Source organism: Symphalangus syndactylus, chromosome Y (assembly GCF_028878055.3).
Source record: "Symphalangus syndactylus isolate Jambi chromosome Y, NHGRI_mSymSyn1-v2.1_pri, whole genome shotgun sequence".
Taxonomy (NCBI): domain Eukaryota; kingdom Metazoa; phylum Chordata; class Mammalia; order Primates; family Hylobatidae; genus Symphalangus; species Symphalangus syndactylus.
In genome coordinates, this window is record NC_072448.2 from 19,380,307 (window position 1) to 19,392,482 (window position 12,176).

A 12,176-nucleotide genomic window follows, 5' to 3' on the forward strand; every position below is an offset into this window, starting at 1 on the left:
AAGGTAAGGTAAGGATCTATTTGGTTTATCTCTCAGCTTCTGGAAGTTCCCTGGCTTGTGGCAATGTAACTCCAGTCTTCCTGTGTCATTTTTCTCCCTGTGTGCATCTCCAAATGTTCCCTTTTTCTTAATACACGAGTGGTTTTATTAGGGGCCCACCCTACCCTAAAATGACCTCATCTGAAATATATACCACATATTTCATAAAGTGACCGCATGTATGTGTATCCTCTCTTTCCTAATGAGGCCACATTTTGTGGTACTGTCACTTAGGACATCAACAAAGGAATTTTGGAGAGAATATATATCAACCTGTAACTAAGGTGTGATTTTAAATCTATATTTTTAAAGAAAGAATTACATTGGTGTAAGATTGCATCCCAAGTTGTAAATTTCTTCTTCATAATATGGTCAGACAGTTCCACCTTCTGTTCACTTTAGCCATGTCAGCCGAGGAAACGGACACTCCCAGCTCTAACAGAATTTTTTCCTTTTGTTGACACAGATGACTGCTCACAGTGGAGTCCGAGCATCATCTCCAACTACGCCCAGGACCCACTGCCATGGAAACTCCAAGCACTGAATAAAGGCCTCTGTAGCCCTTCTAAGTGCCATTTCAACCATCTCTACTGCTTACCTGGTTCTACCTAGTGCTAATTTGCATAAAGCCCAGCCCTCTCTACTTCCTCTCAGACCTTGAGGCCTGGTGTGAATAGCACCTCTTCTCCACAAGATATGTGTATGTGTGTGCGTGTGTGTGTGTGTGTGTGTGTGTATCATTTATTAGTTGACTGTTTCTGTTCTTTGAGTTTTAGATATGAAATTTAAAAATAGAATATAATGTGAAAACAGATCTCCTGCATATACGTCTCTTGACAATAACAAAGCAAAAGAAAACTGTTTTTTTTTTTTTTTTCTGCACAAGAAAACCATCTACAGAATTTACAGAATGAAATGTCGGCATTCTTCATTCCATGTGGATACATTAATTTAATAATCTGTTGTTGCTCACACTGTCATTTGCGACAACCATCGTCATCTGCACCAGTTCATATCTCATGCTGCTCTCTACCTCATAGATGAGAACATGTGGCTTTTGAAAAACAGGTACCTGAAAAGTGAGGACAAGTCCAACAAGTGGTTTGTGTCAGCATTCATTACTGCAGGACATAACTTTACCTTTTTACTAAAGATAATTAACTAATGTTCAGGTTCACAAACTAGAAGAACATGGAACACAGATGCCAGGCTCTGAGACTGTACACTTCATAACTTGTATGAATGTAGAAGTTTCCATTTATGGGGCTACTTCTGTTTTATCAGGGGAGAAAAATATTTTGTTGAACACCTTATTTTTAAACTAAGTCTCATACACACCAAAAAGTTTATCTGAATCATATGAAGGGTGATGTTACTTTATTTTGTAGTTATTTTTTCACTTAGAATGCTAATGTTCTCTTTCTGGTAAAACCAAGTAATTTTAAGTCCAGTTAATGTATTCAACTCTTCCATCACAAATACATGGCATGTGACTAACTTGAAGAATGTGGTATCAATTAACTGGTTTCCTTTTGTTTTTTATTTCTGAGAAAAATATTGCCTTAATCATGTCACATGTGAGATTTATTATGCTTCATGGCATAAGGCAAGAAGACGGAATCAATCACTTCTTTACTGATGTTTATGATTTGCATATAAAGGTAATTTTTAAAATTCTATAATTTTAAAAATCTGATGATAGAATGAAAGATTTGATCTTTGTCAGGAAACTGGCCTTTTGAAGTAACTTCCTGAGGCTGCACAGCTTACCTTTCAGACTGCCTTTTCTCATCAGAACTATCTCTGTCAACTCCCTTGGTAAGCAAGTCTTCACAGCCAGTTGAATTGGTATTTAGGAACACAACTTACAATAGTAATTTGTAGAATATTCTGAAGGCAAATTGTTTTTGTGTTTTCCATCTTAGTGTTTATAGTTGAGTTTATTAGGGAACCCTAAAGAGAGCAAGGAAGCAGCCTATATAAGGGAAAACTAATTAGAAATGTAATCTGAAATATTTCCATCTACTTTCAAATAAGCTGCTGTGCTATTCATAGAGATCATGAACTCGCAGGAATTCAGTTTCCTATGATCAAATAGTCATTCAAGAAGAATGCCACTTGTTTATTTGGTTTGTTTGTTTATTTGTGATTTTATTGTTGCTATTGTTGTTGTGACGAAGTCTCTCTCTGTTGCTCAGGCTGGAGTGCAATGGCATGACCTTGGCTCACTGCAACATTTGCCTTCCAGGTTCATGTGAGTCTCTTGCCTCCGTCTCTGGAGTAGCTGCGACTACAGGCCCCAACACCATGTGTGCTGAATTTTTGTATTTTTAGTAGAGATGGGATTTCACCATGTTAGCCAGACTGGTCTCGAACTCCTGACCTCAGGTGATTTACCCTCCTCTGCTTTCCAAAGCCCTGGGATTACAGGCATGAGCCATGGTGATGGTCCCAGGTAGTTGATTTTAATGTAACGATCCAAAAATAAATATCTGAGTCAAGATTTGGTAGATAGCTTTAAAACTAACCTATTCTGCAGTTGGGAATATAATGTGAATACATTCACATTAGTTCATTTACACATTTAGAGACGTTATAAAAATATATAGGCAGTATACACAGCAGTTCTCAAGAAGTCAAGGAAACAGGTGTGCAATGCTAAATGTCACATGTGTGCTTCTGCCAGTGTCCAGGAATAGTGGTCCTGCTGATTATTTCCTTTCCCTCAGAGAGTAAATCGTTGACACTCATACTAGCAAAAAGTTGTAAGGCAGTGTTTAGGAGACTTGTCAAAGAAAATCCAGGATTACATTAACATTTCTACTCAGCCTTTTAGATACATAAAAGGCCTCTACTTAATGCAATAAAAAAAGGGCACATACCATCAATACACACTCATATCAATGTAGGTACTTTGGTCACGGCAGTTGCTTTGTTTGTATTATAGATTGGAATTCTCAATAATGCTTGTGTTTTGGGTGAGAAGAAGGTGGAGGAAGTCACAGAGCTTTAAGAAAACCTTTTGAATTGGTCTGGGCATGGTGGCTCATGCCTGTAATCTCAGCATTTTGGGAGGCTGAGATGACACACCAGAGTAGGCTGGGAATGGTCTCCTTGTTTCTATAATAAGACCTTACCGTAAAATAGGTAATGTCCATTGAGAATCAGGTTATACAACCCGTGCTAATGGTGAGCACTTGAAAAATTTTGTTCCATTCTGAATTAAATTTAGGCAACTAATTCTAAGTTTTGTCTTGTGTCCTTGTGTGAAATAGCTACGATCATTTTTACCGCATTTGTTTGATTTTTAAAATAAAGATGTTTGTTCAAGATTGTGGTAGTTTAATATTCATTTTAAAGGTGCTGCCCATCACAGCTGTTTTTGTTCTACTTCCCCTTTTTGGGAGTGTGCAAATGACATGATGTCTTCACCTGTTATACAGCACTCACATTGAAACAAACTAAATCCCAGAGCTATGGGTGCAGAAAAAGGTAAGACTCATCTAGAAATCTGTAAGTAATTTCAGCAAACACGTAATTTTTAATACGGTTGTTCCTGCCCTCAAGGAGCATACAATCTCGAGGGTTATGTTGAAATCCAGCCAAGAGCAGCAGGGTGAGTGTGAGGAAGCTATGGCTGAGCTGCACAACAGTGGCATATTGAAAATAGCTTTTTCTCCAGGCTAATGAAGGTGATTTAGGAACCAGTAATCCATGTCCCGGGTGTATATTGGTAAAGTTAAGTGCCAAATTTCATGTGTGACCAATTCGTTGAGGGAGGTGGAAGGAAGGTGGAGCATTAAGTGTGACCTCCAATGTCGGCTGCAGAGAAAAGTATTGCAGGTGTGAGGGTGTGAAGAAGAGCACTGGGGCACCTGGGTAGAATGGTCAGCTGATAGATAGGAGCTGATCATGAGGAAAGATACTCTGGTAAAGCTTGGATCTGGTAGGTGATGTCCCTTGAAGGCTCTTTCATATAACAGAAATGAAATGAAATCAGTCTTAAAATCAGGCTGTCCTTACCACATATATGTTAGTACTAAGTTTCTTATCTGCTTTAGTGCTCCAGAAGTGATCCAGAAGAAATGTGCATATGGAGTTTCATCCTCTTGTCATAGCTGGAAACTTCCTGGGATACATCCTTTGGCATGGACATAGATACTCTCAATCTCTGTTTTTCCCATGCTGTGCTTGTGGTCTTTAACTTTTCTGTCACTTCAACACTTCCTGGTTGTTAGTCCAGAGTTCCAGAAAGCACAGACTGTCCAGACACCACCTTTCACTGGACACCAAACTGGTGCATTTCTCTACCTATCATTTTACTAGCCTACGTGACATGTTTATTGTGAGAAAACTTACATGGTGTTGTCATAATATAGAAGTCAAAACTTAGGCTTGTACAGAGAAGTGAATAATTTTTTTCTAAGACAAGAAACAGTAGCAATGTTTTATCTTCAACTAGGAAACTTTCCCCCAGAATGAAAGTTAATAAAAATATTTATTTGATTAGAATGGAATTATAATTTTGTATCCTCTACTCAGCACGTTGTAATTATTACATGTTATTAAATGCACGTTTGTCTATCTTCAAGTTCTGTAGCTAGCCTTTTTCTACAAACTGAACTCTCTCTATGGAAAAGCTTTCTATTCATAGCTTGAATCTTGCTGTATATATGACAGACTGTATGAGGTAACTTCTGTACCACTGGGAACCACCCTTCCTTCAAACTATGGAGCATCATCTATGGTTCTTCTGTTCAAGGTGGCTCTGCAGCTGCTTCTCACTTCTCCTGTTGCACACTCGCCACCTATTTTGTTCTCATACGGTTTTCTATTGCATTTTTTATCAAATGTTTCCAGATGACAATATTGGGTGAGGCCACAAGGAGAAATGTTTTGAGGTAATTTTTCAAAACTCCGCTCCGTATATGACAGCCACCTCCCCTTACCCATATGTCCTTTGATATCCCCATCACTCCCCAGTTGTGGGTCTCATCCACGTTCAGTCCAAGCTTCGGTTAGCTTCCATAGAATCAGATTATCCCCAAGGGCACAGAATATGAACGTCCACAAGAGGCCACAATTTGCTTTATCAAGTCTGATCATTGCAGCAAGGATTTTTTTTGAAACAAACACAAAAAACCTTGAGAGCAATTCACTAAACAATGTTCAGTAATAGAGAAGACACTAAGTAAATACATGGCCTAAAAAAGATGTCTTTATTTGCCCTCTGACAAAGTACAATCCTTCTTAGTGTTTCCTCTGAAAGTGATAAAATTAGCTTGTGTCTTGTGTTAAAAAAGAATGGATTAACTTGAACTAGAAGACTTTCTGCAAGGGTCAAGAATGTTACACAAACATTAACTATCCCATTAGTGGAATTGTCAGTTTGTATCCTCCGCACACATGTTATAATTGTTAAATCAGTTATCAAATGCAGATTTGTCTTTTCTCCAAGTTCAGTAGTTAGCCCTTTTCTGAAAACTGAACTCTGTCTATGGAAAGGCTTTTTATTTGTGGACAGCTAGAATTTCGCTGGATGTGTGACAGACTGTATGAAGCAACTCTTGTACTGCTGTTGGCCCTCCATCCTCCTGGGGCTGTGAAACATGATCTATTGTGGTAGAAGTTCATTAGGGGCACACAAATGATGAGTAATTACTAGTGAGAGTAATTCTAATGATATGTAGAATGAAAATTAAAAAAGGTTAATTCATTTCAAAAAGAATAAGGAAGCAAATTAAATAAGAATGCATTGCAAATACATTAGATTCTAATTTTTCATATCTAACATTGGTGAAATCATTTTCTTTCACCAAGAATACAATGCTAATTGTGTAAAAATCATATACATATAAAAAGTAGTTTTCCATTTTTCCAGGAAAGAAATCCAAGTATAAATTCTAGTCAAGTTTCTTATTTTAATTATTATTAAAGTCTTGGTCATCTCATTTATTAGCTCTCTAATTTACATATGTAAATCAAAGAAACGTTTTCAGAAAACCATTACAATTTGTAAATGTAAGGTGCCACTATTGAGAAAATATATTCCTGCATGAGTGGATGTGTCCATCTCCCACCCAGTAATGACACAGTAATATATACTCATTGGGATTTATTAGTAATACGCTGCTACAAACACTAGTTCTCTTCTCCATGTCCATGCTAATTTTGTGTATATGTGTGAGTTGGTTAGAGTGCATCTGTCTTATCTCTAACACTCAACAGCAAAATGAGTTAGGCTTGGGCTTTCGGTGAATGTTGATGATGCCTTTGTGCCTCAAGTGATCTGATGTATCCTCAGTCACAAGAATTTTTTCAACCTCCTCCTCAAAGGCTGCTGCTGCATTTGTGGCATCTTTTGCACTTGTTACAAAGTAAGTATAGCCACTGTTCTCCCTGCATAAGCTTTACTTCTTCTATAAACACCTGCCATTCACTTATGTCAGTCTGGAATCCAGAATCACAAAAGGAAAGCTCTCAGGTTCTTCCACATCAGCGTAATAGATGAACTCTTTCCTCCAGTTACTTAAGTTCTGGAAGCTTTGTGAATCGTTGACACTAAAAGTAAGTAGACAACTGTCAGAACCTCTGTAAAATGGCGTCCTCAGGCTTCACAATCTCTCCTGACCTGCCACGTCACACATCTGCATGGTAACAAAATGTCCATCCCTTTCAAATCTTATTTAAAATGTCCTCATTTATTGCATGGAACAGCTGAGTATCAAACTTATTAGTTACCTATGTATTCATAAGTGAACTCCTCCCAAAACCCACCATCTCCAAATAGAATTACTTTAAAAAGTGATGAATTTCCTGCCACTGTTCATCTCAAGAGCTTCAAGAACCCTGGAAAATAAAAAGGCACCGTAACATTCCTTTTCACCTACCTATTCTTCTATATGGGTCTATGAATATCAGCATGTAGGTGAAATAAAACACATAGCACCAGGAAATAACTAATAATAAGACTTGTTGTTTACTGAGCATGTAGCCATGTGTGAGCTACTATACTACCATGACTCTCTAAAACAACTAAAAAGGGCTCACTCTTCCCCTTTCTCAGGACACAGTCGACTGTGAAGCTGGCACTTTAGCCCAAATGCAAAATCAAACCTATTGTTGTGAACAGTGAATCTATCATAAGCCCCTCTCTGCTCATAGTAAGCTCCACTACAATTTGGTTAAAGATGGATAAGACACCAAAGTTTGTATGTTTCTGATAGAGCAAGATTTATAGTTTAGGGAGTATGTTTATGACAAATGTTATGGAGGTTAGTGTTGTGAGAGCAGAAAACTTTACAGTTATATCCAGGCCAAAAAGAAGAGCCAAGTTTAAGCTGCTCATGTTTATTCACGCCTGTAATCCCAGCACTTTGGGAGGCCGAGATGGGCGGATCATGATATCAGGAGTTGGAGACCAAACTGAAAAACATGCTGAAGCCCCGTTTCTACTAAAAATACAAAAATTAGCCAGGTGTGGTGGCGTGAGCCTGTAAACCCAGCTACAGGAGGCTGAGGCAGGGGAATCCCTTGAACCTGGGAAGAGGAGGTTGCAGTGAGTTGAGACACCCCTGCACTCCAGCTTGGCCGACAGAGCAAGACCCCATGACAGACAGACAAACAAACAAACAAACAAAGTAGGTTTAGTCTTTTCACATAGTTTCATATTTCTTGGAGACTTTGTTCCTTTTTATTCCTTTTTCTCTAACCTTTTCTTCATGCTTTATTTCATTAAGTTAATCTTCAATCTCTGATATCCTTTCTTCCACTTAATCAATTTGGCTATTAATACTTGTGTATGCTTCATGCAGTCTTTGTGCTGTTTTTCAGCTCCATTATGTTATTTATATTTTTCTCTACACTGGTTATTCCAATTAGTAATTCCCCCGACATATTTTGGGGTTCTTAGCTTCCTGGCGTTGGGTTAGAATAGTCTCCTTTATCTCAGAAGAGTTTGTTATTACCCACCTTCTGAAGCCTACTTCTGTCAATTCCTCAAACTCATTCTCTATTTAGTTTTGTTTTCTTGCTGGTGAGGAGTAGTGATGTTTCGGGAAAGAAGAGGTGTTCTCATTTTCGGAATTTTCAGGTTTTTGCGCTTTTATTTTTTCATCTTTGTACATTTACATACCTTTGGTCTTTGATGTTGAATGCTGATACTATGCAATTCTGTTATTAGTTTTCCTTTTAACAGTCAGGTCTTTCTGCTGCAGGTGTGCTGGGCTTTGCTGGAGGTCCACTTCTGATGGTTGTTGCCTGTGTATCACTATCAGAGGATGCAGAAAAGCAAAGATTGCTGCCTGTTACTTTCTCTGAAAGCTTCATCCCAGAAGGGCACCCACCAAGTCCGAGCCAGAACACTCCTGTACGAGCTATCTGTCGATCCCTGGGGGGAGGAGTGTCCCAATCCAGAGGCATGGGATTCATGGGCCCCTTGAGGAGGCAGTCTGTTGGAGATGTGCAGCTATCTTCAGGGCCATCAGGCAGGAAGGTTTAAGTCTGCTGAAGCTGCGCCTACAGCCACCCTTTCCCCCAGGTGCGCTGTTTCAGGGAGAAGGAAGTTTTATCTATAAGCCCCTAACTGCGGCTGCTGCCATTCTTTCAGAGATGCCCTGATCGGAGACGAGGAATCTAGGGAAGCAGGCTGGCTACAGCAGCTTTGCTGAGCTGCGGTGACTTCCCAGTGGCTTTGTTTACACTGTGAAGGGAAAACCACCTACTCAAGCCTCAGTATTGGTGGGCGCCCCTTTCCTCACCAATCTCAAGCACCCAGGTTGACTTTAGACTACTGCACTGGCAGCGAGAATTTCAAGACAGTGGATTTTAGTTTGCTGGGCTCCATAGGGGTGACATCCACTGAGCTAGACAACTTGGCTCCCTCGCTTCATCCCCCTTTCAAGGGAGTGAACGGTTCTGTCTTTCTGGCGTTTCAGGTGCCACTGGGGCATGAAGAAAAGAAAAATCTCTTCAAGCTAGCTCAGTTTCTGTCCACACCAATTTTATAATTTTTAATCAAAATGTACATTTTTATGTCTTCTTGCAACTTTTAACTTTTTACTGTTTTTATACACCTTGCAAGAAAATTTGTATTTAGCACTTTCAATTCCATATTATAATGTAACTTTTAGCAATTTTCAACTTTTAAGGTAAAACCTGTTAATTTTTTTTGTCTGTTTTTCCTGTAAATGGCAGTAACACTAAACCTTTCCCACGGGTACAAGTGAATGATATATTTGTACATTCACATACTTAATAATTAGCGTTTCTAGGAAGCTGGATTTGCTATAAAGGTATTTTGAAAAGCATCTGTTTGGTTCTTGATGTTTCCAGACAATAGACAGAGACCTTGAATCCTCTTTCTGAAACAGGACAGTTAGGCTGAGGAAGCACTGCGTGTCCCTAAGGTGTCCTCTAGCGTAGTCCTATTGGTCCTTTGAGGAACTGGACAGCAGGCCAGACTTTCTCCAGTACCAGGAGAAAGCCAGGAAAAGGGAGATCTTACCAGATGGCTGAATTAATGTTGTATATTGGATGTTCCAGTTGGAATTGGCAAAGGGACTCTCTCAGACTGGAGCCACATGAGGAAGAGAGAGCAAGACAATGAGAGAGAGAGAGAGAGAGAGAGAGAGAGAGAGCCAGGGAGAGAGAGAAAAGAGGGAGCCAGCTTTAGGAAGTGAAATGCCTATTGCTGGTGGTCACAGGTGGATTCCTGAGACTTGAGGGCTTTAGAGCCCTGGCCGGAGACTTGCAGTTCCCTTCAGCTCAGTTGTCCTTCTCACACAAATCGCTTCAAGAGTAAAATAAGAGAAAAGATGGGGCAGGTGGCCAGAGACTCTCAGGATTCAGGAGTTAACTTAGGATAAGCTGCCACTGCCCACAATGTCCTAGGATCCACGCGGGCCTCTACCTCCAACACTGGTCCTGGGTTTCAGCACCAAATGTAAGAATTGAATACAGAGAAGAGAACCCTGAAGGGGAGCTTGACAGTCAACAGGGACAGGTTTATTTTGAGTCAACGTGAGAGGGGTGGCTGGCCAGGTTAAGCCAGAGCCACACTCTGTTAACAGACTAAGAGTTTTTCAAGATTCCCCATGAGAATTTATCAGAGGCTTGGACTGCCTCTGTGTCTCTTTGTTGTGGTTATCCAACAGACAGAGTCGTACATCTGTTTTCATAAATCTTTCTGGAGTTGCAGGCATAGCCCCCTTGTCTGCTTCTAGCTTCCCTATCTTAGTGCACCTGAAGGGAAAGGAACATACTTATTTGTAGTTAGAAGAGAAATGATCTTCTTGAAATGCATGAGGCTAAAAAGAGCTGGAAGTTAAAGTGGTGGTGTTTGCTCCTCTCTATCACTTGCTAGTCAGGGAATTGCACAGCTATTAGTTTTGTTTTTGTTTTTGGAGTAATAATATAATTAGAAGTAAATTCTGTTGTCTGCAAATTCAAATCAGCAAATTTACATGACTCTTTGATCTATTTGCGATACACAAATGCATTCTTACATGCATTATAACACCGGTGAGTTTTAAAAATTATTTTATGGCAATGAATAGTGATTTCTCAGCCCTCTAGAAAAACAAGATTAAATTATTTTGTGTATCAAATATTCACAGTTATTTAGGAAATCCCTAAGGGTTATATATTTTTAAATTTACGTTATAAATGGTTAAATTGAAATGTACTTTAGTAAAAAACTGTAACATAAAATTAAAATTAGTGATAATATAAATAACTAAATGGCTTAAATTATTCTATTCAAGTTGTGGAAGTGTTGTTGTTGTTTTTGTTTTAATTATGGCAGCATACAAAATCTATGATAAAATCTATGATAGCTCTTTATTTTCTCTCTCAAAGAGGATGGTATTTAATAATTTTCTTTGAGAGATGTTTGCTCTTTATAAGAACAGGATTCTTTATATTCAAATAGAAGCTGTCTTGTAATCTTGATTCTACTACACCAATGAATACTTATTTTTCACAGAAATATAACAACTTGAGAGTGATCAGTTACTAAGAGGAGTATTTGATCTCCTGAGAAGAAAAGATTCAGAGCATAGGGATTATATTTACTGAAATATATTTTCTTGTTTGTAACATGTGACAGTTTGGAGAACACATTTTCATAATTTTATATCAATGATGTTTTTATTTTAAAATATTAAATGAGAAGCACATTTTAATCAATTTATAACATGTGAAGTGCATGATCTTGGCTCACTGCAACCCCCGCCTCCTGTGTTCAAGCGATTCCTCAGCCTGAGCCTCCCTAGAAGCTGGGACTACAGGTGTACCACCATGCCTGGCTAACATATATATATATATATACACCATATATATATGGTGTATATATATATATATATGCGTGTGTGTATATATATATACACACCATATATATACACATATATATGTATATACCATATGTGTATATATATGGTATATACATAAATGTATATACCATATATATATACATATATATATATGCGTGTGTGTGTCTGTGTGTCTGTGTGTGTCTGTGTGTGTGTGTGTGGTGTGTGTATTCATACTTTACTAGAGACGGTGTTTTACCATGTTGGCCAAGATGGTCTCGATCTCCTGAGTTTGTGATCTGCACACCTCGGTCTCCCAAAGTGCTGTGATTACAGACTTGAGTCACCGTGCCCAGTCGATGTTATCTCTTAATGTTGCTTTTTGAAAAGTACTGGCTTCCAGGTCATATCCTACACCTATCCTTCTAGAAATCAGAATTTCTAGAACTTGGAAAAGGAATCCATATCCTTAAGGGATCCTAGTTGGTGGTTTTGCTTGGCAGGTTTAAAAATGACATCTATGAGAAACTTTGCACATATGTATGTTTTTGTTAAAATAAAGTAAAGAAATTTAGTGACAATGTAAATAAATAATTTACTTAAATTTTTTGTTGATGTTAACATAAATTAAGAAATGTGATTTGCAGTGTATTGTGTCTGGAACACTTCTTTTGAAAATGACTTAAACTCAGGTAGTTTTCTTGTGGAACATCAAACTTTATTATTCCAAGAAATTAAGATATAGGTAAGAAAAAAGGAAATGCCAACCCTAATTTAAATTATCTACATCTTCAAGTCTATAACAGTAGGAGTTTAGATGTCTGTGGC

At 38.4% G+C, this 12,176-nt stretch overlaps 1 pseudogene; it reads right to left on the reverse strand.

Annotated features, from left to right (window-relative positions):
- Positions 1-6,260: 6,260 nt before the first annotated feature.
- Positions 6,261-8,469, reverse strand: LOC129476712 (ras-related protein Rab-9A-like; annotated as a pseudogene).
- Between the last annotated feature and the right edge of the window lie 3,707 nt (positions 8,470-12,176).